Below are 24,692 nucleotides of genomic sequence, written 5' to 3'. Positions count from 1 at the left end.
CTAGAAACACAAATACAATTCCAAGAATGTTCACTACAGTCTTGTTTTTTAGTCGTTATTTTATTTATTTATTTATTTATTTATTTATTTATTTATTTATTTTTAACGTTTATTTATTTTTGGGACAGAGAGAGACAGAGCATGAACGGGGGAGGGGCAGAGAGGGAGACACAGAATCGGAAACAGGCTCCAGGCTCTGAGCCATCATCCCAGAGCCCGACGTGGGGCTCGAACTCACAGACCGTGAGATCGTGAGATCGTGACCTGAGCTGAAGTCAGACGCTCAACCGAGTGAGCCACCCAGGCGCCCCTATTTTATTTATTTTTTTAATGTTTATTTTTGAGAGACAGAGACAGAGCATGAATGGGGGAGGGGCAGAGAGAGAGGGAGACACAGAATCCCAAGCAGGCTCCAGGCTCCAGGCTGTCAGCACAGAGCCCGACGTGGGGCTCGAACCCACAAACCGCGAGATCATGACCCGAGCCGAGGCTGGACGCTTAACCGACTGAGCCACCCAGGCGCCCCATTACAGTCTTGTTTTTAACCATATCGTAATCAGCGCTGATATCTATCAACAGAAGAACGTGTATATAAATTGTGCCATAGCCATACAACGGAATACCATTTAGCAGTTAAAAATGAATCAAGTAGGGCTCCGTGAATGACCAGATGGCTCTCACAACCGTAACATTGAGCAAAACAGTACGAAGTCAACCCACCGGATTACAGAACGAAACGTAGGGTGTGATAATACCCAGAAAGTTTGTAGAACTGGTGAACGTGTTATATATAGTTCACGAACGCGTGCATACGTAGTAATAGTATAGAAACATGGATGGCATGTTGTAGAAGAGTGCTGGGAGAGGGGGCCGGGGAGGAAAGAACTGGGATCACGGAGGGCTGCCCAGGGGCTTTAACTGTATCGTGACATTCTTTATTTTGTACACGAACATCCGAAGCAAGTATGGCAAGATGTTAGGATTGGCTGGTTCTTGGGCACACGGGGGGGGGGCTCACGACGTCGCCTCTCCAGCGTGTGTTTGCATTCAGGTTACAGATCTGCCACGATTGATTCAGTCAACGTCTTTACTGAGGCCCTGCTTGTGTGCTGGCATTTGTTGGGAGCTGTCCCCTCATTCTGTCATTTCCTCGCTTAACTGCCCACCTGGGTGGCTGTGACTCTCCAGTCCAGGAGGACAGTGACTCATAGGCCCAAGGCCTCGCTGGCGACGCGTGGAGGTGAGGGGCAGGGAGGGTCCAGGACGGGTCCTCCGACTCCTGTGCAGCACCTCACAGGTTCCTGAAATCACAGGGGCGACGGACATCTGCTGAAAAGAGGAAAGAAACCTCCAGCCCCGTGCTCATCCCTGAGGCTACCTCTGCACCAGCCGCCAGCGACATCTACAGAGTCTTATTTGAGGTTCCCTCTTTTTCATTCCCTCCTTTATTCACTCATTCTTCTGACCGGGCGTGGGGAGGGGGCCAGGGCAAAGGTGCCTGGGTGCCACCTACAGCAGCCTGTATTTCCAGAATCTTCCTCTTGCTCTGTGGGCCTCAGGCGGAGCCCCTCGTGGGCCTCTCGCTGACTCGGGCTTCTGGGGACCACGGTCCACCAGGCAGGCTGTTAGAGCGGGTGGGCAGCGCTGCGGGAGACGGGCGCAGTCGGGTGGGGACGGGGGAGCATGGTACCTGCTGGGAGACCCGGCAGACAGGACCCTCTGCAGGGCTCAGTCCTGGCGCCGACGTGGGGGGTGGGGGAGTCCCGGGAGGTCTAGACTCCTCTCTCCCTGCCTTCCACACTTGCCTTGTCTCCTCCGGGCGCCTGGGTCCCAAGCGACAAAATGACCTCTGTTCTCGGCGGGTTCTTCCCACTTGTGTCCAGATCCCCCCACCCGCCCCGCGATGTCCGCGGTGGCCGGAGGGGCTCCAGGTCTGGGTCACGCGGGAACGCGGGGAGGGGGCCCGCGGGGAGGACCGAGAAGAAAGCGACCTTTCCAGCGCGCGGGGCCGGCCGGGTGCCGGGCGCTTCAAGTGGGGACCTGGTTATTTCCTCGAGGTGGACGCCGGCGCCGGGCAGGGCCGTTGGCTGACCCTCCCACCGGCCTTGTGGGCGCGGGGATCCGGGCGCGGGGGTGGGGAACGAGGGGGCCGGGGGCCGGAGGGCCGCGGGGGCCCGAACTCCCGGCGCGGGGGCTGGCTCCTGCCGCGTGGCCCACACCCCTCGCCGGACGCCGCCCACACCGCGCGCGACCCTTCCCCAGCCCGGGTCCCGGGGCGGCCGTGCCCACCGCGCGTCCCTGCCGCGCGGTCGGCCCGAAGACCCGGAGAAGTGGACTCAGGCGGGGGGGGCGAGGGGCGGCGGCCGGGGTCAGGGGTCGCGTCCCCGGCGCGGGCCGCGCTCCGCGGCTCCGGGCTTTGCCGAGCGCCCCCCGCCCGGCCCCGAGCCCGGCAGCTGTGGGTGGGACCGCGGCGGGTAGGCTGGGCCGGCCCTCCGACGGCGGCGGTCGCACCGGAGCGGGGCTGCGTCGGCGGGAGGACAAAGGCCGAGGTGAGAGCCGTCCCGCCGGCCGGGCGCCGGGCTCCGGAGCGGGGCCGCGGGGGCGGGGAGCGCAGGGCGCGGGCGGACGCGGGCGCTTTCCCGGCCTGCGCCCGCGTGGTGGTGGTGGGGGGGGGGCGCGGGAGGGTCGCGGTGCGCCCTCGAGGGCACGTGGGCCCTGGGCGCCCCCGCCTGGTGCGCGCGCGCGCGCGCGTGCGCCCGTGTGAGATCGTGGAAGTTGGAGAGCGCGCTCCGCGGGGCACAGCTCGGCCAGATGACAATGACGGCGGCGATCCCTCCTTTCGGGGCGTGCGGGCGTGGGTGTCGGCGTGTGTGTGTTTAGAATGCTGGAGCCCCAGGTGGCAGCCACGTGTCCCCAGCACTTGGGACACGGGAGAAAATGGGGCTTCTTCCCAGACCGGCCTGGGACGCTCGGAGAGGCCGGTTGCGGGGAGGCGGGGGCCTAGTCGCTGGAGCCCAGGTTTTTTGCGTCTTGGGAACAAAGGCTGGTTTCCTGAAGTCCGAGAAAGTGTGTGTGTGTGTGTGTGTGTGTGTGTGTGGCCGCCGGGGCGCCAGGCCGGTGTGGAGGCCAGGGCGACCCGCCATTCACTGGGAAGGATGCTGGGTCATTTTGCTGTCAACCCTTTTTTGATCCCTGGTCGTGAGGACCAGCAGGAAGGAGGGACTAGTGAATTTGTAAACTGAAACTTTTCTTGACTAGACTCTCGCTATAGAGGTAAGTGTTGCTATGGGCTTGAGGGGTGTTCTTAGGATATCTTTGAAACGGTAAATGTGTAAATTTCACTTGAAAACGTCGATTCCCAGGGAGAGCATTTTAATCTCTGTGCTTAACACGAGGTGTTAGGAGGAGATCTGGAGAGGTTCTGAGCTTCGTCTTACTTAAATGTTGTGTTAAAGTCGCCCGGTTTGCAGCACTTTGTAGGAAAATGTTATTGGAAGTTTTAAAGGCCAATCAGAGCCCCACCTTTAACTACTTTTCTTAGAATGTCTTAAATCTCCGGGCAGATTTGACGAATTCCTTGTAACAAACCCATTGCTTCCAGAGCACGGGTTTTTGACTGGCTTCAAAAAGTTTGTTTTTAGGAAATGAGAACCAGATTTAAAATGCGAAACAGTGAAGTGAAACCCAGGTGAGGAAATATTTCTGCCAGTCTTTGCACGCTGAAATCTGGTGCATTTAAAATTTGCAGTGTGGTCTGTGACAGTGTTGATTGCCCACAGGAGTGGATGAGGGGTGCTGCTGTTCATTCTAGAACAAGCGTTCTTTATGGCTTAAGAAGGAAGCTCAGGTGGGAGCTGAATTTGCATCCCGGACTTTCTCATTATTGCAGATGGTTTAAATGGTTTGTTTGTGGTTTAAGTGTTTTTAATTAGTGAAAATAGGCAGTTGGGCCAATACCTTTAATCTTACTGGGTGGGTAATTTGAAGCTATACTTTAAATATGCGTATTTTTGTCTTGGAATTGAAAAAAATTGTTTTCAATGTTTATTTTTGAGAGAGAGAGAGAGAGAGAGAAAGAGAGGAGGGGCAGAGAGAGAGGGAGACACAGAATCCGAAGCAGGCTCCAGGCTCTGAGCTGTCAGCACGGGGCGAACCCACGGACTGTGAGATCATGACCTGAGGCGAAGTCGGACGCTTAACTGACTGAGTCACCCAGGTGCCCCTGTCTTGGAATTGTTAACAGGAGAGTTTATAATCTCTTACAGCCTGTCTAAAGGTTTCTGTGCTTAACATGAAGGTGACCACTCTGTCTTTCATTTAGTGAGCAACTTATTAACGCCCTATAGTGTTTAGGTATTTATTCTGGAGCTACTATTATGCTTGACATTAGAAATCCCCTTTTTAAGAACATTGTGTCCATTTTGTGGATTCAACATTTGAAGTATTTAGGAATTTCAGAGTGTTCCGAGGCCATCTCAAAGTAGGGCTAGTAAAAGTTTAAACAATCAGAATGAGAAGACAGACTGTAGCTTAAAGAGAGAGGGCAGGGCCCCTGCTCACCTGCCCCGCTGTGCCACCCCCCTGCACCGTGCCCAGGCAGTTATCAGAATCTAGAGGGACCAGGACATGCAACAAAGGCTGTGGCACGGACCATTCATGCACCAAGTGGGGAAAGGGAGCCTGCTTTTTTTTTTTTTTTTTTCAATGTTCACTCACTTTTTTTTTTTCTGAAATTTATTGACAAATTGGTTTCCATACAACACCCAGTGCTCATCCCAAAAGGTGCCCTCCTCAATACCCATCACCCACCCTCTCCTCCCTCCCACCCCCCATCAACCCTCAGTTTGTTCTCAGTTTTTAACAGTCTCTTATGCTTTGGGAGCCTGCTTTTAATAATCACACTTTCCCAGCCCCCCCGTGATTCCTGGGTTCTGGTCCATTCTGGGAAAGGAAGCCTCTAGGGCTTTCGTGGGGGCAACTGGCCATGACAGCTGGCTAAGAGCAGCTCATGAAACTCTGGCCTGGCCATTTCAGAGGGCTCATGGACCTCTAATCTCTTCAAAAAGATTCCAGGCAGTTAATCTTCTCAGCTCATCCACTGCTTAATGGGCCCTCTTGGCTTTTTGGGTCTGTTTCTGGATATACAGATAGATTGCTGTACTTTGAAGCTAATTAAAAAAAATACAGGAGGGGGAAGGCTATTATAGAAGTAATGTATATTTGTGATATATAATTTAAGAATATACAGAAAAGTTAAAAAAGCAGAAATCTGTGATTCAGATATAATTACTGTTAACATTTTGGTGTATTTTTTCTGGTATTAAAACTAAATTTTATATGCTTCTAAACATTGCTCAACATTACATGTTATATGGTATATGTGTTATGTTACTTTGTATCTTTTTTCATTTAAAAGTTCTGGGTATTGGGGCCCCTGGGTGGCTCAGTCGGTTAAACATCCGACTTCGGCTCAGGTCATGATCTCACGGTTTGTGGGTTCGAGCCCCACGTCGGGCTCTGTGCTGACAGCTCGGAGCCTGGAGCCTACTTCAAATTCTGTGACTCCCTCTCTCTCTGCCCCTCCCCTGCTCGTTCTCTCTTCCTCTCTCTCTCTCTCTCTCTCTCTCAAAAATAAATAAACATAAAAAAAATAAAAATAAAAGTTGATATTGCCTATCATTTTTTTTCATATTGTCATTTTGAATAATTTTATATTGTATAAAAAATACTAATTTATTTGTCTAACAGATTCTTGGTTTTTCCCTGTTATTTCCACTTGATGTCTTTTCATGATGATGGTCATACACATTTCTAAAATGCGACTGCTCTTAGGTAAAAAAAAGTGTAATTTCTGGGATATCCTTTCCCTTTCTGGAAAAGGATGCAGTCTTGCTCAGTTCAGTTAATCTCTTAGTTTACTCTTAATTGTCTCTGCCGTTCATCAGTAACTGTAACACAATACTATGCGTTTTATTTACTCCACCGAACGATGGGCTTCTTGAAGACAGAAATGTGCATCTTAATTTTCTGTGAATCACTCTAGTGCTCAGCCAAGGCTTGGCATGTCAAAATATTTTGGGAGGAGGGAAGTATGTCTCAGGGGCCATGTGAGAGACCTCAGGCCTCACAGAGATGTGCCGTGACAGATCTTGATCCAACTGGTATCCGTGACCTAGTTTATGATGGAAAACTTTGAACATGTACGGAAGCGGGGAGTCAGTACAACGTTCTCTGTGATCATCATCCGGCTTTGACAATTGTCAACATTTGGTCAGTTGTGATTGTTTTCACTCCCCCCACTCCCCCCACTGCAAGCCTCCTGGATGTCTTTGAGGTCTAAGACATAATGGCCCATCATACCCCTGTGTTTTTGACGAGGAGTTTACCTAATTTTCCAATGAGAAGAGCATGTCCTCGGGGGCTCAGCAGAAGGCGGGGGTGGGGGGGGGTGGGGTGGGTTTCCAGGAGGCTGTGTGACACAAAGACCGGTGACTCGAGAGTTAGAGAAACTGTCTGACTTGCTCGTTTTTGACCTTGAGAGGGTCGGTTCTCCCTGGGCTCCTGCTCTAGTCTGTCACCTGAGCAGCCTGACCTGGGTAATGTGGAAGATCTTGTCCTTGAACTTTAGCTTTGTTCACGATAAGGTCTGTCTTTTAGTCTAAGGGGGTAGTTCTCAAATTGTTAGTCCCAGGACCAGCAGTTTCGCTGTCGCCAGGGAACTTGTGCAACGCGCAGACTCTCAGGCCCCTGCCTAGATGGACTCAGAAACCCTGGGGGGGGGGGGGTGGCCAGCAACCTGGTTTAATAAACCCTCTGGGTGATTTTGATGAACCGCGAATCTGTGAAGGTCAGCTGAGAGTCTATAAGCTCTTTTAAAAAGACAGAGACAAAAACCTGCTGGAGATTGTGCATTTACCTATCATCTGGCTCTGTAAGTCAATCCGATGTCAGACTTCTTCCCTTTGTGCGGGCTGCTGTTAACTGTGGAGTGACTGCAGAATCTTTTGCTGATCAGGAAATCTGGTTGGTAGTTACATGTGCCTTTCCCCTCTTCCCCCCCCCCCCCCCCCGAGAGAGTGCACACACAAGCAGGGGAGGGGCAGAGGGAGAGGGGGAGAAGGAATCTTTTTTTTTTTTATGTTTATTCTTGAGAGAGAGAGAGAGAGAGAATGAGTTGGGGAGGGGCAGAGAGAGAGAGGGGGACACAGAATCAGAAGCAGGCTCCAAGCTCTGATCTGTCAGCGCAGAGCCTGATGTGGGGCTTGAACTCAAGGACTGTGAGATCACGACCTGAGCTGAAGTCCGATACTCAACAGACTGAGCACCCCCCCAGGCGTCCCAGGTGGTTACGTGTTCTTGACTCAAAAAGATTTGGGAGATGAATTATTATAAAGTGTTTCTGAACTGGGGTGTGTGTAGGCAATTTGCATTAAACAAATGGTTGAGGGGTGCCTGGCTGGCTCAGACGGTAGACCACATGACTCTTGATATCACGGTTGTGAGTTCAAGCCCCATGTTGGGCGTGGAGCCTACTTAAAAAAAAAATGCTGAAAACCACTTAGTGTGAGGCACCACATTTATAATTACATACTTGTGTGTAATTATCTTTCCATGGTTCTTGATAAGTGCTGTGCAGAATCAGGTCTCCTTTGCTCACTGTTGTGCCCCAGTGCCCAGCACAATGGATGGCCCATAGTAGGTGCTCAGTAAATATTTGATGAACGAATGAGCTTTTGTTCTTTAGGGAACTTACAGAACTCTGGTTAGAGAGCCAAGCCCAATACTGATAGAAACAATTCAGGAACAATTAAGGGTTCTACTTTGAGGTTTTGACTCCAAATGTAGGAGAGTTTGAGCCAAAGGGTCAGTTTCGTATTTGTCAAATAAAAGCGTCTCTTACATGCTTAGCTACGTCTTCAGACTCTGGGGAGAAGTATGAAGGGCCATACAAGAGAATAAGACAAAAGGAACTCATGCATATGAGAGCATCCCCTTGATTCATGACTGCCTTTCTTTCTTTTTTATTTAAAAAAAAAATTTTTTTTTCAACGTTTATTTATTTTTGGGACAGAGAGAGACAGAGCATGAACGGGGGAGGGGCAGAGAGAGAGGGAGACACAGAATAGGAAACAGGCTCCAGGCTCTGAGCCATCAGCCCAGAGCCCGACGCAGGGCTCGAACTCACAGACCGCGAGATCGTGACCTGGCTGAAGTCGGACGCTTAACCGACTGCGCCACCCAGGCGCCCCACTACCTTTCTTTCGATTGCTCTCAGACACCAGAGTTAGCTGAATAATAATTATTAGTATCGACCATGTAAAAGTATTATACTCAAATTGGGTAAATGTTCAAATCTGTACAAATCTTCATTTGTAAAAATTTAAAAGAGGCTTAGAGAGTTGTTTCCACAATTGAAAAGTCTGCAGACATGATGGTCTGGAAAGGTAAGGCATGTTTTAGCGACGTAATCCCATCACTTATTTAATATGTACGTATTTATTGAGTATGTACTATGTGCCCATTGCTAGTGTGAGTGCTGGAGGTACAGCAGTGAGCAAAACAGACAGTCCTGCTCTCACGGGGCTGACATTCTAGCAGTAAGATTGCCAGTGAGCCCAGTGCTGTGGTTGTCATTATCATTGTTTGTCTCCATAGAAAATATGGTCATGATTCTTGGGGCGCCTGGGCGGCTCACTGGGTTAAGCATCCGACTCTTGATCTCGGCTCAGGTCGGGATCTCACGCTTCACGAGATGGAGCTCCACATCGGGCCCTACGCTGGGCGTCCAGAGCCTGCTTGGGATTCTCACTCTGTCTCTCTCTCTCCTCTCCTCTGCTCACACATACACGTGCACACTGTGCCCTCTCTCTCTCTCTCTCTGTCTTAAAATAAATAAATGAACCTGAAAAAAAAAAAGGAAAATATGGCAATGATTTTATTATCTAAGACCGCAGTCTGGCCACACGTAAACTGTAACGTGTTGCAGTCAGTGGAGAGCAGGTGGACAGGTGCAGGTGTTCTGACAACTCCCCGGAGCTGGGGGGTACCTTTCCGGCCATATGTGATACCCGCACCCATGGGGCTGACAGCGTCAACCTGTTACCAGGGTGTAACGTGTTTGTAATTTTTTTTTAAAAAGTTCTGTGTACAACTTTAAAAAAAAAAATCTTATTTTCACTTTGGAGAGAGTGAGAGAGAGCGCGCACGAATGCACAAGTGGGGGAGGGGCAGAGAGAGCGAGAGCGAGAGCGAGAGCGAGAGCGAGAGCGAGAGAGAGAGAGAGAGAGAGGGAGACAGAGGATCCCCAAGCAGGCTCCGTGCTGACAGCAGAGAGTCCGATGTGGGGCTCGAACTCGCCAACTGTGAGATCACGACCTGAGCTGCAGTCGAACGCTTAAGGGACTGAGCCACCTAGGTGCCCCCAATGTATTTATAATTTTTAAAGGAATACATAATAACAAAGATCTGGTGTTGCCTCCTTGCATGTACCCTACTGTATTCGCTCAGGCTGCCACAGTAAAATACTGTAGACCGAGTGGCTTAAACAATAATACAAATTTATTTCTCAGGTCTGGAGGCTGAAATTCCAAGATCAGGGTTCTGACCAGTCTGGTTTGGAGAGGTGAGAGTTCTCTTTCCGGCCGGCCAGAAGGCTACCTCCTTTTCTTGTTGTTTCAGGAGGAGAGTTTAGTGATTCATCACTTGCATGTAACACCCTGTGCTCATCGTAAGAAGCCCGCCTCTTTGCTGTGTCCTCACATGGCCGTTCTGCTGTGGGCACATGGGAGGGGGAGGGGGGCCCTCTGATGTCTCTTCTAATCAAGATAGTAATCCAATAGGATCAGATGCCCCCCCCACGCCCCCTTATGACCCCACTTAACCTAAATTACCTCCTTTTGGTTCTCTGGAGGTTAGGGCTTCAGCGTGTACATTTTGGTGGTGAAGGTGGGGGCACCTGACCCTTCAGTCCGTAACACCCCCCCGAGATTACCGCTGAGGTGAGCATGCTCAGTTTTGGATCTGCAGTTGGGAGATGGGTTCGCAAGACCGCACGGGAGCACCCGGTACTGGTTTGGGGGACCCCGAGGAGGAAGGGTGCTCTTCAGGGTGGGTGAGGCTGGGGCACACATAGGTGACCGCCGATTCTGGCACCTCTAGAGAGATTTAAAAACAAAACCCCATTGGGGCGCCTGGGTGGCTCAGTCCGTTGAGCATCCGACTTTAGCTCAGGTCATGATCTTGTGGTCTGTGAGTTCGAGCCCCATGTCAGGCTCTGTGCTGACAGCTCGGACCCTGGAGCCTGCTTCAGATTCTGTGTCTCCCTCACTCTCTGCCCCTCCCCCACTCATGCTCTGTCTCTCTCTCTCTCTCTCTCTCTCTCTGTCAAAAATAAACATTAAAAAAAATTTTTTTTTTAATTTTTTTTTTTCAACGTTTATTTATTTTTGGGACAGAGGGGGAGGGGCAGAGAGAGAGCGGGAGACACGGAATGCGAAACAGGCTCCAGGCTCTGAGCCATCAGCCCAGAGCCTGACGCGGGGCTCGAACTCACGGACCGCGAGATCGTGACCTGGCTGAAGTCGAACGCTTAACCGACTGCGCCATCCAGGCGCCCCCCCAAAAAAAAATTTTTTTTAAACGAAACCCCATTGGGTTACTTGAAGGCCTTAAAAACTTTCTTCTGAGGGGGCACCTGGGTGGCTCAGCGGGTTGAGCGCCCAACTCTTGATTTCAGCTCAGGTCGTGATCTCACGGTTCATGGGTTCGAGCCCTGCGTCGGGCTCTGCGCTGACAGCGCGGAGCCTGCTTAGGATCCTCTCCCTCTCTCTCTGCCCCTCCCCGCTGGCGCTGTCCCTGGCTCTCTCAAAATAAGTAAATAAATAAAAACTTATTATTTTTTTTTTTTCCTTTTGAGTGTGGTTGATATGTAATGTTACATTGGCTTCCGGTGAACAACCTGGTGATCCAGCGTCTCTGTATGTCACGCTGGGTTCACCACCAGTGTCACCGCCCTCCGTCACCTTGCAGTATGGTTACAATGCCACTGACTGTTGAAAGCACTTCCATAGCGGAGCAGAGTCCTGCGAAGTTGGTTGTGGGCCCCGCTGAGTTTGGCTGCATTACCAAGTGGCAGGCATTGCAGAGTTTTCATTTTAAGTAGTAGGAATTGGCTCCTCTGTGACAGCAGTGCAACTTGGAACCTGGTTAGTTACTTAGCTGGACACGTGGCAGTGATCGGTAGTCCCTGCAGAATTCTAGGCTGTCAGATGGGGCGGTTCCTCTCCGTGGTTACCAGTGGGGCGAAGTCAGCGGGAAACAACACTTCCGTGACCGCCGGGGGCCCAGGCTCCAGGTCGGGCCGTGTGGCTGTTAGGTCGTTCAGCCCTCACAACCGCTCTGTGCGGACGAGGCGCTAACATTCCCACCTCGTATGCAGGAAAGCCAAAGTCCAGGGAGCTTTAGTGACTTGTACAGGGTCGTGTCGCAGGAAGATGCCGTATCAGGGTTTGAACGCACGTCCGTCTGACTCTAAAGCTGTGCCACAGACAAGCCAAATCTTGGCCTCAGGAGAAACAGTCTGCGTGTCCACTCTGTTAACTTTCCAAGGTTTCATCTCCGTTTCAAGTTAATTTCTACGTGGACTTCTCATTTGTCTGCCATTCGATTCCCGCTTCTTTTGGCCCCTGGGCTGGTTAGAGTAGCACTTTTTTAAAAAGTCTATTCATGTGGAGAGGGAGGGAGGGAGGGAGGGAGAGAGAGAGAGAGAGAGAGAGAGAGAGCGAGCGAGCGACCCCCAGGCAGGCTCTGCACTGTCAGCATGGAGCCCAACGCGGGGCTTGATCTTAACAATTTGTGAGATGATGGTCTGAGCCCAAGTCAAGAGTTGGTCGCTTAACCGACTGAGCCACCCAGGAGCCCCTGGAGCAGCACTTGTATCTCAAGATAAATGTTCTGCCCCTTTCCTTTCTATCGTCTCCCCTGTTTCTTCCTGAGAACCTGCATCTTCTCACGGGCAGTTATGGAAGATTATTCCAGAACCTCCCTTGGTCCTCTTTTACTAAGACATATTTGTTGATTTTGCCTGCAGAATTAGACCTTGTGACCTTTGTAGCTCCAGGAGAGGACCTCTGCTGGACTGCATCCAGGAGGCTGGCTCGATTTACCTTCACCTTCAAGTCACAAACCTTCTCTTGTTTAATCTTGACTGTTTCCAGCATCCCTTGGAAGTTAGCAGAGAGGAAAGGTTCTGGGTTGAGCAGAAAGCCAGAAGTCCTGTAGGCTCACATCTCTGAAGGTTAAATTGCCTTCTCAAAATGTTAGTTGGACAGCAAATTCGACCTGTTTGCTTGATCTGTAAACCCATACTGAATGCTTACTCTATATGCCAAGTAATTATATTAGGTGTGGTGTGGGACACACAATGTGTAAGCCGCGGGCCCTGCCCCCTGAGGAGTTTGCAAACTCTAGAGATATGAAATGTTGTTGCTCTCCTTACTGATGGCTACACACATGATAGAAAATCCTAAAAAAGTAGAATTTGGGTTGATGTGTTTGGCGATTTAGGGAAAACGAATCTGATTGGGAAAAAGTGAGAAGACATGAACAGTGGTTGACTTTGTCCTAAGCGTAAATACTTTAGACATGCCACCTCACTTAATCCTTACTGGGTGAGGAGGAGTGTTGTTTCCATTGTAAAGAGGCTTAGAAAAGCCAATGGCCCCACTCAGGGTTCCACGGGCAGCAAATGGCGGAGAACCCGTTTTTGTCTGGCTCCAGAGCAGGGGTGGGGGCTGGACAGAGCCAGACTGCGAAGACGACTTACGGGGGCAGTGGGCCTGCGCGTACCCCCCAACCAAGACCCTTTTCCCTGACTTCCTGTCACACAGACCCATGAGACTTTTGGGGTTGTGGGTTATTTTCTGGATCCTGGAGTGTGGTCCACGGGCCAGCTGCGTCAGCATCACTTGGGAAATTGTTAGGAATGTAAGTTTTTAGGGAACTCCCCACCCCCCCAGATTTTCTGAGTCAGAATTCCGGACGCTGGGGCCCGGGAACCTGTTTTGAGAAGCCCTCCAAGTGAGTCTTACGCCTGCCAATGGTCGAGAACCTCTGCTGTAGAGGCTGCTTTTGAACCGCCCTGGCAAGGGGTCAGTGGAAGAGATCTTTGCTCCAGAAATCTGGAGTCCATTCCGGACACAGCTGCTGGCTTCTGGCTTCCTTCGTCGGCCTTGCTTTTCGATCATGATCCTTCGTCTATGTGAATGAGGGTGATCTGGGTGGTGAAGGTAATGGGAGTGGAGTTAAGAGCCGGTCATCTGGAGTCAGGCAGAGCCAGGGTCAAACTGGAGCCCAGCTGTACTTGGGGGAGCCAGTTAATCTTCCCTAGGTCTGTTTCCTCCTCTGTAATAAATGGCTCACAGGCTGGTTGGAAGAGCTCAGCGTGCCGGGTGGCAGTCAGATGCTTAGAACGTGGCCTCTTACGTAGAAAGTGCTCGTTCTCCTTGTTATCACCCGCAGCCTGTCTTAGGCGTCTGGCGTTAGACGTGCTTTCTGGGGGGCGGGGGGGTGGGGGTGCTCATTTTTCAGCATCCACACCTCTCGCTCATTTCTGTGGTGATTGCACTGGGTCGTTCTGTGACTTCTTGGGAAGAGGGTCCCCCTGCGTGACACTGAGTGGTCAGCATGGGAATCGGGCCGGTAACGTCATCGTCGGCTCACCTCGCCTCTTTTTCTTTAGCGATGTTGCTTGTACGTTGCGTTCTTTGAACATCGCACCTGGGAAGCAGGTGGGTGGCTTCGTACAGCTGGCTGCTGTTGTGTATTAAGCCCCCGCTTTGTGCCGGCATTTCGCACGATCCGCGGGCCCTGCCACAGCCTGGGAGTTGTAGGGACGAGGAAGTGCGTTTCACACATGGGTAGACTGAGGCCCAGAGATTTAGCCGCCAGGCAGAACCACGTGGAATTGCTATTCTCGCGGGTCAAAAATGATGTGATAGGGGCGCCTGGGTGGCGCAGTCGGTTAAGCGTCCGACTTCAGCCAGGTCACAATCTCACGGTCCGTGAGTTCGAGCCCCGCGTCAGGCTCTGGGCTGATGGCTCGGAGCCTGGAGCCTGTTTCCGATTCTGTGTCTCCCTCTCGCTCTGTCCCTCCCCCGTTCATGCTCTGTCTCTCTCTGTCCCAAAAATAAATAAACGTTGAAAAAAATTAAAAAAAAAAAATGGTGTGCTATATTGGCAGCTTTGTATGGTTTGACCTAATCACAGAATTATTTTTCACAAACAGAGAAAAAAAAAATGGTCCCGAGGAAATAATCGTATTTCTTCTGACCCAGATATTACCCAAAAGGACACTTAAAACATCGGGGATACGTGCACTCTGCGGAGCACTTCACCATACGGTTCATTCAGATTTCACGACCGCCTTAGGAGGGAGGTGCTATTGGCATCATTCTCCCTCTACAGAGGGGGAAATTGAGGCACAGAGAAGGTAAGTAGCGTGTGCGAGGCCACATCCCCAGGAAGCGGCAGAAACAGAATTTGGACGCAAGCAGCCTGGGCCCGGGGTCTGAGCTCTTAGGCCCATGCGCGTTATTCTCTTGCGTCCCAGGTGGGAGAAGGTGCTTTTGTCTCGAGTCAGCGGGATTCGGGCGAGCCGGGAAGGGAGGGCCTTCTGGAGCACCTCGGGGGGTCTGTGCTAGGCGCCCTGTGCACCCTGTCGCGGAATTGTCACGGCAGCCCTCTGATGTCCTCCAGCCCTCTGATGTCCTCAGCGTTGCCCCGTTTCACAGACAAGGGAAGCCCGGCTGGGAGAGGTGACGGAAGTGATAGGCAGAAAGCGATGGGGCGAGATTTCCCACGTCCCGGGGGCTGGGTGTGACTGCAGAGCCCTGTCCATTCTTGTCCTTGTTCTCAGGGATCCAGTTTCCTTCCAGAAAGCGTCCGCTTCCCGCTTTCGCTCTCTTGAGATCAGGCGCTGGCCACACTGTGAGGACGCCTCTCAGGTTGGGGCCGGGGTCGCCAGGCGGATCTTCTTTCAATTATGTGGTCACCGTGGGAGGGAGCAAAGATGATGCCTCGCTGGGGATTTTACCCCCCTCAGTTTATATTTATCTGCGGTCATTTGCGTGGCTGAAAAGGAACGGCTCAGAGTTGGCCCTCGGTTGCTCCCCTCCAATCTCTGTGGTGCGAAGCCCGCAGATTCCCAGAGGGGCCTCTCTCGCAGAGACAAAGGCCAGGAACCGCAGCGCCTGCCGCTTCTCCAGCCCTGTGGCCGCGCTTGAATATCTGATTGACAAAGTGAGGAGTCTGGACGAAGCAGCCTCTACAGCTCAGGTGCCAGTAGAAGTGGCTAGCAAGAAGAATACAGATTTTTCAATGCCGGTTTTTTAAATGCTGATTTAATTAACATTGCAATTTTGAGATAATTGTAGATTCACATGTAGTGGGAAGAAACAGTACAGAGCTCTCACATACCCTCTACTCAGTGTTTCCCAACGTTAATCTCGTTCTCTTTTTTTAATGTTTATTTTTGAAAGAGAGAGAGCGAGTGAGCGAGCTTGAGAGCATGAGCAGGGGAGGGACCAAGAGGGAGAGGGGGACAGAGGATCCGAAGCGGGCTCTGTGCTGACGGCAGAGATCATGACCTGAGCTGAATTTAGATGCCTCACTGACTAAGCCACCCAGGTGTCCCCCAGTGGTAACATCTTGCAAAACTATAGTACGGCTGTCACCGCGGTGATACAGTCAAGATAGGAATTGTTCCATTCCTGCAAGGAGCCCTTACGTTTCTCTTTCAGGGACACAGCTCCTGCTCTGTCCACTCTTGTCCCCCCACCCCTGGGTCCCCACAATCCAATCACGGGTCTGTTATCCCGTTCTATAATTTTGTGGATTCACAAGTGTTTTATAAATGTCATCATACAGATCATGATCTCTTAAGTATTTTTTTCTAATGTTTATTTATTTCTGAGACAGAGCATAAGCAGGGGAGGGTCAGAGAGAGAGGGAGACACAGAATCCGAAGCAGGCTCCAGGCTCCGAGCTGTTACCACAGACCCCGACGTGGGGCTCAAACCCACAAACCGTGAGATCATGACCTGAGCTGAAGTCGGTCGCTCGCCCGACTGAGCCACCCAGGTGCCCCCAGATCATGATCTCTTGAGGTTGGCTCCCTCACCGTGCCCACTTAGCACGATTCCCTGGGGATTCACTTGGCTGTAGTTCGTTCCTTTTTATTGTTGACTTACCTTGCAGGCTAGGGATGTACAGCAATTTATTTGACATTAACCTGTGAAAGGATATCTGAATTGTTTCCAGTTTGGGGCTGTTATGACTAAAGCTAGTGTTAACATTTGTGCACATTAGTGTAACATTTTTGTGTAAACATGAATTTTAACTCCTTTATTTAATTTCTTTCTTTCTTTCTTTATTTTTTTATGTTAGAAAGGGAGAAGGGGAGAGGGGCAGAGGGAGAGAGAGAGAGAATCCCAAGCAAACTCCACGCTCGGTTCCGAGCCCCACGTGGGGCTCCATCCGGTGATCCCAGGATCACGACCCGAGCCGAAATCAAGAGTCAGATGCTCAACCGATTGAGCCACCCAGGCGCCCCTTTTTCATCTTCTTAATAGGGTCTTTTGCAGAGCCAAACTTGTAAATTAAAAAAAAATTTTTTAATGTTTTTATTTATTTTTGAGACAGAGAGAGACAGAGCATGAGCAGGGGAGGGGCGGAGAGAGGGGGAGACACAGAATCCGAAGCAGGCTCCGAGCTGCCAGCACAGAGCCCGACGCGGGGCTCAAACCCACGAACCGCGAGGTCATGACCTGAGCCGAAGTCGGGCGCTCGACTGACTGAGCCACCCAGGCTCCCCTATCTGTATATCATTTTAAGGATTGTACTTATGGTGTCAAATCTAAACGCTCTTTGCCTTGCCCTAAATCGTGAAGATGTTCAGCTGTGGCTTTTGCTTTCCGTTTTATATGTTATGTTTTACACGTAAGTCAGCGCTCCACGTTGAGTTGTATCAGGTGTGAAGGTTTAGGGCAAGATTCATTTCTTCGCGTGCGGGTATGCAATTGTTCCAGTACTGTCTGTGGAGAAGGCTGCCGGTCTTCCGCTGAATGGCTTTCGCGCTGATTTAAGATTTCAAGAATTGGTGCTTTTTATTACCCAGTCAAATTATTTGGGCCACACAAGGGCCTAAAGTTTGCATAAAAAATTTGAGATACGATACAATTTCAGGCTTCAAGAGATCCCTAAGGACAGTTCAGCTCAGGAACACTGTAGGTCCGGACTTCCTGGCAGTTAGGTGGGGGCGTGAGTCATGGCACGGGGAATCTGGGCGGGTGGTGGGAGGCTGATGTCCTGGGGAGTTTTGTGCAGCTGGGCGGCCTTCCTCTCCGGGGAGGGGTGGGGACGCTGGGTGTCCTGGGTCAATCTGGGGCACGCTGACCTTGGGGGTGGAGTTGGCCTTGTGGTAGGCATGGGCATGACCGGGTTAGGCTCCCACTTTGTCTTCTGTGTCAGCTGCAGCCCTGCCTGGTCTCCGACTGATTTCAGCTGTCAGCTCCTGTGAGGTCTCCTGGCCTCCCCCTGTGGCTTCCAGCAGCTGGCTGTTCGAATCCCAGTGTGCAGGACACAGCAGAAGTCAAGTGCGGCTTTGGAAGTATGAGTGCACATATTTAAAAAAATGCTGTTACTGTTTAAAAATGTTTTCTGTTACACAAACGTGTTCATTGGAGAGGAGGTAGCTAGCGCGGTTAAAGAGCATTTATCTGTAATCCCCGGGCCCCAAGATAATCCCTGTAAACACAAAAGTATTCATTTTGGAAGGAAGATTATAATAGTCATTGTTATTTTTGCTCATTTCTTTAAAAAACTCCAGTCTCCAGCCGGGCCACAAAGACACAGAGCTGGTTTGGAAAAAGAGAGAGAGAAAAAATTGTTTTCTCGTTGGCTGGAAGTGGAGAGTTGTGACATTGCTGACCACAGGCCCACGTGGCCCATGTAGGGTGCCGTGGTCAGCGGGGGGCGGGGGGCACGCGGCCCTGCCAGAAGGTGGGCGCAGGGGGGCCGGCTGCAGCCAGGACTGCAAGAATGATCTTTTGTTTCCACTGTTCAGCTGTCCAGGATGACGGCTGAGGACGTCTCGTGTCTAAACACTGCTGTCTGCCTCTGTCCTTTGCCCCGAGGGTCTAACGGGTCTCCCCACAGGGAACCCCGGAGAGCCGGGTTTCCATCATGCTATGAATTCTAGGCAAGAGCTGATCCGTCGTATTTGCCTTGACCATTTACCTCGGTCTCTCTGTTTTGTTCTGAGGGAAATTGGTCTACTTAGCCGATGAGAACACTAGAAAACCTTTTCTCTCACATTTCAAATGTTATACGAGTTAACTGCAGAAAAACGTATAAAACACAGACAGGTGCAAAACAGAAAACTAATTCCTCCACCTAGAAATAAGTTCTTGTTTTAAAAAAAATATTAAAATACATTTTTTTTAATGTTTATTTATTTTTGAGACAGAGACAGAGAGGGACAGAGAGCAGGGGAAGGGCAGAGAGGGAGACACAGACTCTGAAGCAGGCTCCAGACTCTGAGCTGTCAGCACAGAGCCCCATGGGGGACTCGAACCCATGAACCGTGAGATCATGACCTGAGCTGAAGTCAGTCACTTAATCGACCGAACCACCCAGGCACCCCTGTTTATTTTTATTAAAAAAAAAAAAAGATTATTTATTTATTTTTGAGAGAGAGAGGGAGGGAGAGAGGGAAAGTGAGCAGGGGAGGGGCAGAGAGAGAGAGGGAGATACAGAATGCGAAGCAGGCTCCAGGCTCTGAGCTGTCATCACAGAGCCCAACACTGGGCTTGAACTCATGGACCGTGAGATAATGACCTGAGCCAAAGTTGGACGCTTAACTGACTGAGCCACCCAGGTGCCCCATAAGTTCTTGTTTTTTTAAGTGTATATGTATATAATGGACATATTACCCAGACTATCATATATTATACATGTGATTTTCCTGTAGATGTACAAGGAAACTTTAAGCAGGTCATTACTGTAAATATCCTTCCCCACAAATTTTGATAGTTGTGTGCTATCATAATCCCTTTTTACATAATTTCTTTGCATTGTAGAAACATTGCTTTAAAAAAATTAAAGGTACGGTTGCCTTTTCTGGTTAGTAAAGAATTGTTGCCGTAGCTAAAAGTGATCTGCTTTGGTAACAGGAATGTTTCAAAAGTATCATTCAAGTAACATATTGTTACTTTATTAGTTAACGTGGTTTTGGCCGCAAAGAAAAGGGAACCCTGAGATTTGCAGTTTTGTGGAGCTGTTCCAGGGCACTTGATGTCTTCAGGGCAGGGAGTGGATGCTGGTCAGACTTCTGCCCCCGACAGGGCCCCTCTCTGGGAGAAGTCTGACCAAGGGAGACAGCAGGCAGGTCCCCGGCACATTTCCCTAGGCCGGCTTTTGGCTAAGAAACAAGAGAAGGTGGAGAGAGTTCTGGCAAGCTGCCGTTGGATTTCTGTGTGAGCCCGAGATGCCAGAAGAAGGGACAGTGGGCGAGCTGCCAGTTCACTCCCCATCTTCAGCTGTGATGTGACTTGGGCTGGGCCGGAGGTCCCATCTGAGAGTCACAGATCCTGCGGGGACGAGCTCTGCCTTTGTGCCGTGATACTGTCACACGTCACGGGTGCCTCCCCGCCCTGCTCGCCCAGCTCCTGGAGGGCGGCCACCAGGGCTCCCTCATCCCGGCACCTGCTGGACCGAGCAGGGCGTCCCGGCCTCCTGGAATCGGCCAATGAGCTTGTTCAGGTTTTTCATGAAGGGACCCTGTTTAATCAGCGGTGCGCCCTGCCGACTTCGCGTTTCTTCGTTTACGTCCTGAGCGTCTTTGAGTAAATTGCCGCAGGGGTGACGAGGGGCAAAAGGATGTGCCTTGGGGGGGTGGGGTGGGCATCTCAGTTCTTGGGGAGCGGGATTCTTTCCATGGTGGGGTGTCCAGCATTTTAAGACGTTTCCTGTTTCTGTCTGTATTCCTATGACCCGGTTCCCTCTAGACGGAAGGTGGTTTTAGGTTCTATTTTGCAATACGCTTTTTAGGAAGATAATCTTGAGCTGTGTCCAACTGCAGACGCGTAAGTGCCTACTTCTTGCCAGGTCCTCGCTGCTTTTTATCTTCAGGAATCCTGCCCCTAGGGCCCCCTTTTTATTTCTGTTTGCGCCGGCCTGATTTTTAACTTGTTAGAGCCCGGATTTCGGTTTACGTGCACACAACTGGGACAACACGGAGCCTTGCTCAGTTCATTTATGTGCTCCTTGAATAAAGGCAATGATTACACTTAGGAAAATATTTACCGACCACACACCTCGGACCAGATACTCGTCTCTCCACCTACGTTGTTATCTTCATCTAGTGAAGGCACATAGGAGGCCGAGTGAGTGCATAATTATTGTAACAAGCCTGCGAGGCAAGTTGTATCGTCTCTGTCTCATAGTTGAGGGACGGAGGCTGTGAAAGCCATGCTGCTGGGGTCATGCAGGGGGAGGGGTGCGGCTGGCGTTCACACTGATGCCTGTCCGGAGTCAAGGCTGTGTTGGTGCCCCCGGGATGTCCTACTTCATTGCCAGTGACGGAAGAGAAGGGGCTTCGGCAGACGTTGATTGGCGACGAGGACCGGTTTTCAGAGGATGGTCGTGTGGCCGCAGGAGATGCTACCCTCCCTGCCTTAGCTCCCCCGCTTTGGATACGGGTTCCTCGTGTGCCCTAGGTCAGAGATGACCTCCCCAGTCCAGATACCCTCACGGTTTTAAGATGTCTGGAAGACATCATTTACCTTTCCATGGGTTTCCTTAGAAATTCTAGCGGCCAGTTTTTGTGGGGAAAACAGAACTTAAAAAAAAAAAAAAGGATAGTGGCATTTCGGGTGACTTTGGGGGAAAGAGCGCCTGAAAGCCGGTGGCAGATTCCCGATGTGGCAGAAACAGAGAGTCACCAGAGAGCCAGGAAATGTGAGTCGGTTTAGCAGGTGCTGCTGTCCATTATCTGGAAATTCTCTTTGGATCTTGACATATTTCACCAGAGTAACCATAACATTTCCTTCCAGCTTTTAATTTTGATTCGGTGTTATTTTTGTGATGACTCATCGAAAACATTTCCAAGTCTCTATTATTTTTCACACGTTTAGAGAAAGGTACACCCACATCGAGAGGGTTAGACAAAGCGCCAGAATATTGATCCTGTCCTTGAAATCTGGTAGTAACAAATCAATAAATGATAACAGATGGCGACAATGTTCGCACTTGCTTGCACACAGATACTGGAAGAAAAGTAATAGGAAAGTACGCCTTAATAGCTGTGCAATCAGGGAAGATGATTACGCTCGGTGTTGGCAGACCTTCAGGGGTGGTGCAGGGAGACAGAGTGATTTGCTTACAGTCCTACAATGAGAAAGTGACAGGCTGGCATTAAAGGGATCACTTTTTAACCTTTTTTTTAAATGTTTTTTTTGGGGGGGGGGCAGGGGGAGGGGCAGAGGGAGAGAGAGAATCCCAAGCAGGCTCCACGGTGGGGCTCTGACGTGGGGCTCTGTCCCACGGCTGTGAGATCATGATCTGAGCAGAAATCAAGTAGGACTCTTAGCCGACTGAGGCACCCAGGGGCCCCTCGCTCTTTACTTTTATTTGTTTCTAATTTTTGCTGGAGTACAGCTGACACGGAAGGGGACATTAGTTTCAGGTTGTACGACCGAGTGATTCAACGAGCTACTTTATGACCGTGCGATTCCATTACAGTGCTGTTGACCGTGTTCCCAATATCCTTTCGTCCCCGTGACTTCCTTTTTCCGTAACCGGAGGCCTGTGTCTACTGTCCCCCGCCTTCATTTTGCTATCTTGGGCTCCTGGCAATTATCGGTCTGTTCTCAGTGTTTAAAGGTCTGATTCTGCTGTTTTGTTTATTTAATTTACTTGTTTTTAAAAAAAAATATTTATAACATTTATTCATTTTTGGGAGACAGAGAGACAGAGCACAAGAGGGGAGGGCAGAGAGAGAAGGAGACAGAATCCGAAGCAGGCTCCAGGCTCTGAGCTGTCGGCACAGAGCCCGACGTGGGGCTTGAACTCACAGACTGTGAGATCATGACCTGAGCTGAAGTTGGACGCTTAACTATCTGAGCCACCCAGGCGCCCCTGTGTTTTAGGCTCCACATATGAGTGAAATTGAACGGTAATTGTCTTTCTCTGTCTGACTTACTTCACTTAGCATAATAGACCCTCTAGGTCTGTCCATGTTGTCACAGACGGCAAGATCTCATCCTTTTTAATGTGAAGGCATCACGTTTGTTTATTGCTATGACAGATACTTGTTTAGCAGCCGTAGTGTGTCAGGTACCAGGGACAGACTGGTGAGCCAAACACACATGGCCCCTGTGTGCACAGGAGTGCCGTTGAGTGGGGGAGAGAGACTATCAGATGACCCCTGAATGGGCAAGGAGGAATGTCCTTAGGTGGGAAGAAAGTTCCAGGAGAGCAGCACAGCCTGATCTAGACTGGGACGTGATCCGAAGATAGTTGGCAGTAACCGTGAGGCTGTGGGGGAGGGCGGTTTGTCCTGACCTGGGAAACTGTGAGCATCCAAGGGCACGGCCCGTGTGGCAAGTGCCTGCAGGAGGCAGAGGGGTGCGGCCAGGTGGGGGCCTGCCCAGGCGGACCTCTCAGGGTTTGTTAAAGGGTGAGAGAATCTCACTGCAAAGCAATGGGAAGCTGCTGTCCGGGTTGAAGAGGGTGGGTGGGAGTGGGGTGGGTGGTCGGGTTAGTGGTCTGCCTCCCAAGCTGCCTCTGAAAACCTGATGCTCCCTGTGAAGCTTCCTTCCCGGCCTTTGACTGTCCAGCCGGTGGTTTTCTAAGCTGGCTGGCGGGTGGCCTTCCTGGGTCCCCCCCAGTCAAGATTTATACACAGTTGGAGTCAGTATAAGCTTTTCTGGGCCTTAGCCATGACTGCTGTTTCCTTCGTGTCTTTCCTCGATTTGCCAGATTCGTAGCATTTCAAGAATTTGAGGCACTGAGGGCCGTTCATGGGGTGACCTCCCTTCTCTTGCTTATCCACGCGCTCCCCATTTGGAAGTCTGGCAGAGTCCTCATCTCCTTTGGTTTTTTTAATTTTACTTTTTACTTTTTAAGATTTTACATCCGAATTAGCATATTATGCAACAGTGATTTCAGGGGTAGATTCCTTAGTGCCCCTCCCCCATGTAGCCCGTCCCCCCTCCCACACCCCCTCCAGTAACCCTCAGTATGTTCTCCATATTTACGAGTCTCTTCTGTTTTGTCCCCCTCCCTGTTTGTATATTATTTTTGTTTCCCTTGTGTTCATCTGTTTTGTCTCTTAAAGTCCTCACATGAGTGAAGTCGTATGATTTTTGTCTTTCTCTGACTAATTTCACTTAGCATAACACCCTCCAGTTCCATCCACGTAGTTGCAAAGGGCAGCATTTCATTCTTTTTGACTGCTGAGTAATACTCCATTGTGTGTGTGTGTGTGTGTGTGTGTGTGTGTGTGTGTGTGTGTGTGTTTGTGTATTCATCCATGAGGGACATTTGGGCTCTTTCCAGACTTTGGCTATTGTCGATAGCGCTGCTATAAACATGGGGGTGCATGTGTCCCTTCAAAACAGCACACCTATATCCCGTGGATAAATGCCTAGTAGTGCAATTGCTGGGTCATAGGGCGGTTCTATTTTTAGTTTTTTGAGGACCCTCCATCCTGTTTTCCAGAGTGGCTGCACCAGCTTGCATTCCCAAGAGTCCTAGTCTTCTGAGAAACCCTCCCTGTGTTTGCAGACATTCTCTGATCTCTTTTGTCTCCTCTGTTTGAAGCTTATCGTTCAGACTACAGAAGCAGGGGAAAGGGTATTAAGGTAAGGCACTGAGGCGGGCAGGCCTAAGTCCTTGCTGGCCGAGCAGGAACAGTCTGCTTTTCACTCCCCAGCTCTGCACACTTCCGTGACCCAGGGTGCCTGGCAAGCACCTGATACGTTACACACGCATCCAGAGAAAAGCCAAGGACTGCTCCTTCCTTTGCCTTCCTGCCTTTCATAGATGCTGGAATTGACTTCAGACTTTCACTCTCTCGGGTGAGAGAGAACGCCCGTTTCCTCCCCTCTTCCCTCCCTCTGTTGTGGGTGGGGGACTGGGGGTTGGGGGAGGGGAGGCATCTGTGCAGCGCCCCAGGAGGGGCAGGCCGGGATTCCCTTGCACGAGCAGAGACAATTGAGGCCACACATCATTCACGTCCTGAGTCCTGCTCTCAGACGAGTCACAGCGGCTTGATCTTTGGGCACAGATGTCTTCTCAAGGCTATCGAGTGGATGCATGATTGCAAGATACATACCTGCGTCCTCACCTTTGGGGTCACTTGGTGGACTAGATGCATTTCGTCCTGAAAAGGCCGAGTAGGAGAGGCTTGTGAGCTCACATGTAATGGCCCCACTGTCTCCCAAGCCTGGGTTTGCTGGGGTGGGTTTAGAAGTAAATAAAAATGTTCCCCGGAGGTGTGAGCATGTGCACTGGGTACCTATACATGCAAGAAAATGTTTTCTGAAAATGTAACATGAACACGTGTTGCTGTGGATTTTCTTTGGGTGGGAATTCTGTCACCTGGAAGATGAGGGTGAGACTGGGAGGTTGGG

At 50.6% G+C, this 24,692-nt stretch overlaps 1 protein-coding gene across 1 annotated transcript in view; it reads left to right on the top strand.

Annotated features, from left to right (window-relative positions):
- The first annotated feature begins 2,452 nt into the window (after positions 1-2,452).
- The window catches only part of GREB1 (growth regulating estrogen receptor binding 1), a 144,288-nt gene continuing 122,048 nt past the window's right edge, over positions 2,453-24,692 (top strand). The window contains 1 exon segment of the mRNA XM_043604514.1: positions 2,453-2,549. The gene's annotated coding sequence lies outside the window, so the exon portion shown is untranslated.

The sequence above is a fragment of the Prionailurus bengalensis genome, chromosome A3, assembly GCF_016509475.1.
Source record: "Prionailurus bengalensis isolate Pbe53 chromosome A3, Fcat_Pben_1.1_paternal_pri, whole genome shotgun sequence".
Taxonomy (NCBI): Eukaryota; Metazoa; Chordata; class Mammalia; order Carnivora; family Felidae; genus Prionailurus; species Prionailurus bengalensis.
This window is presented reverse-complemented; position numbering and strand designations above follow the sequence as displayed.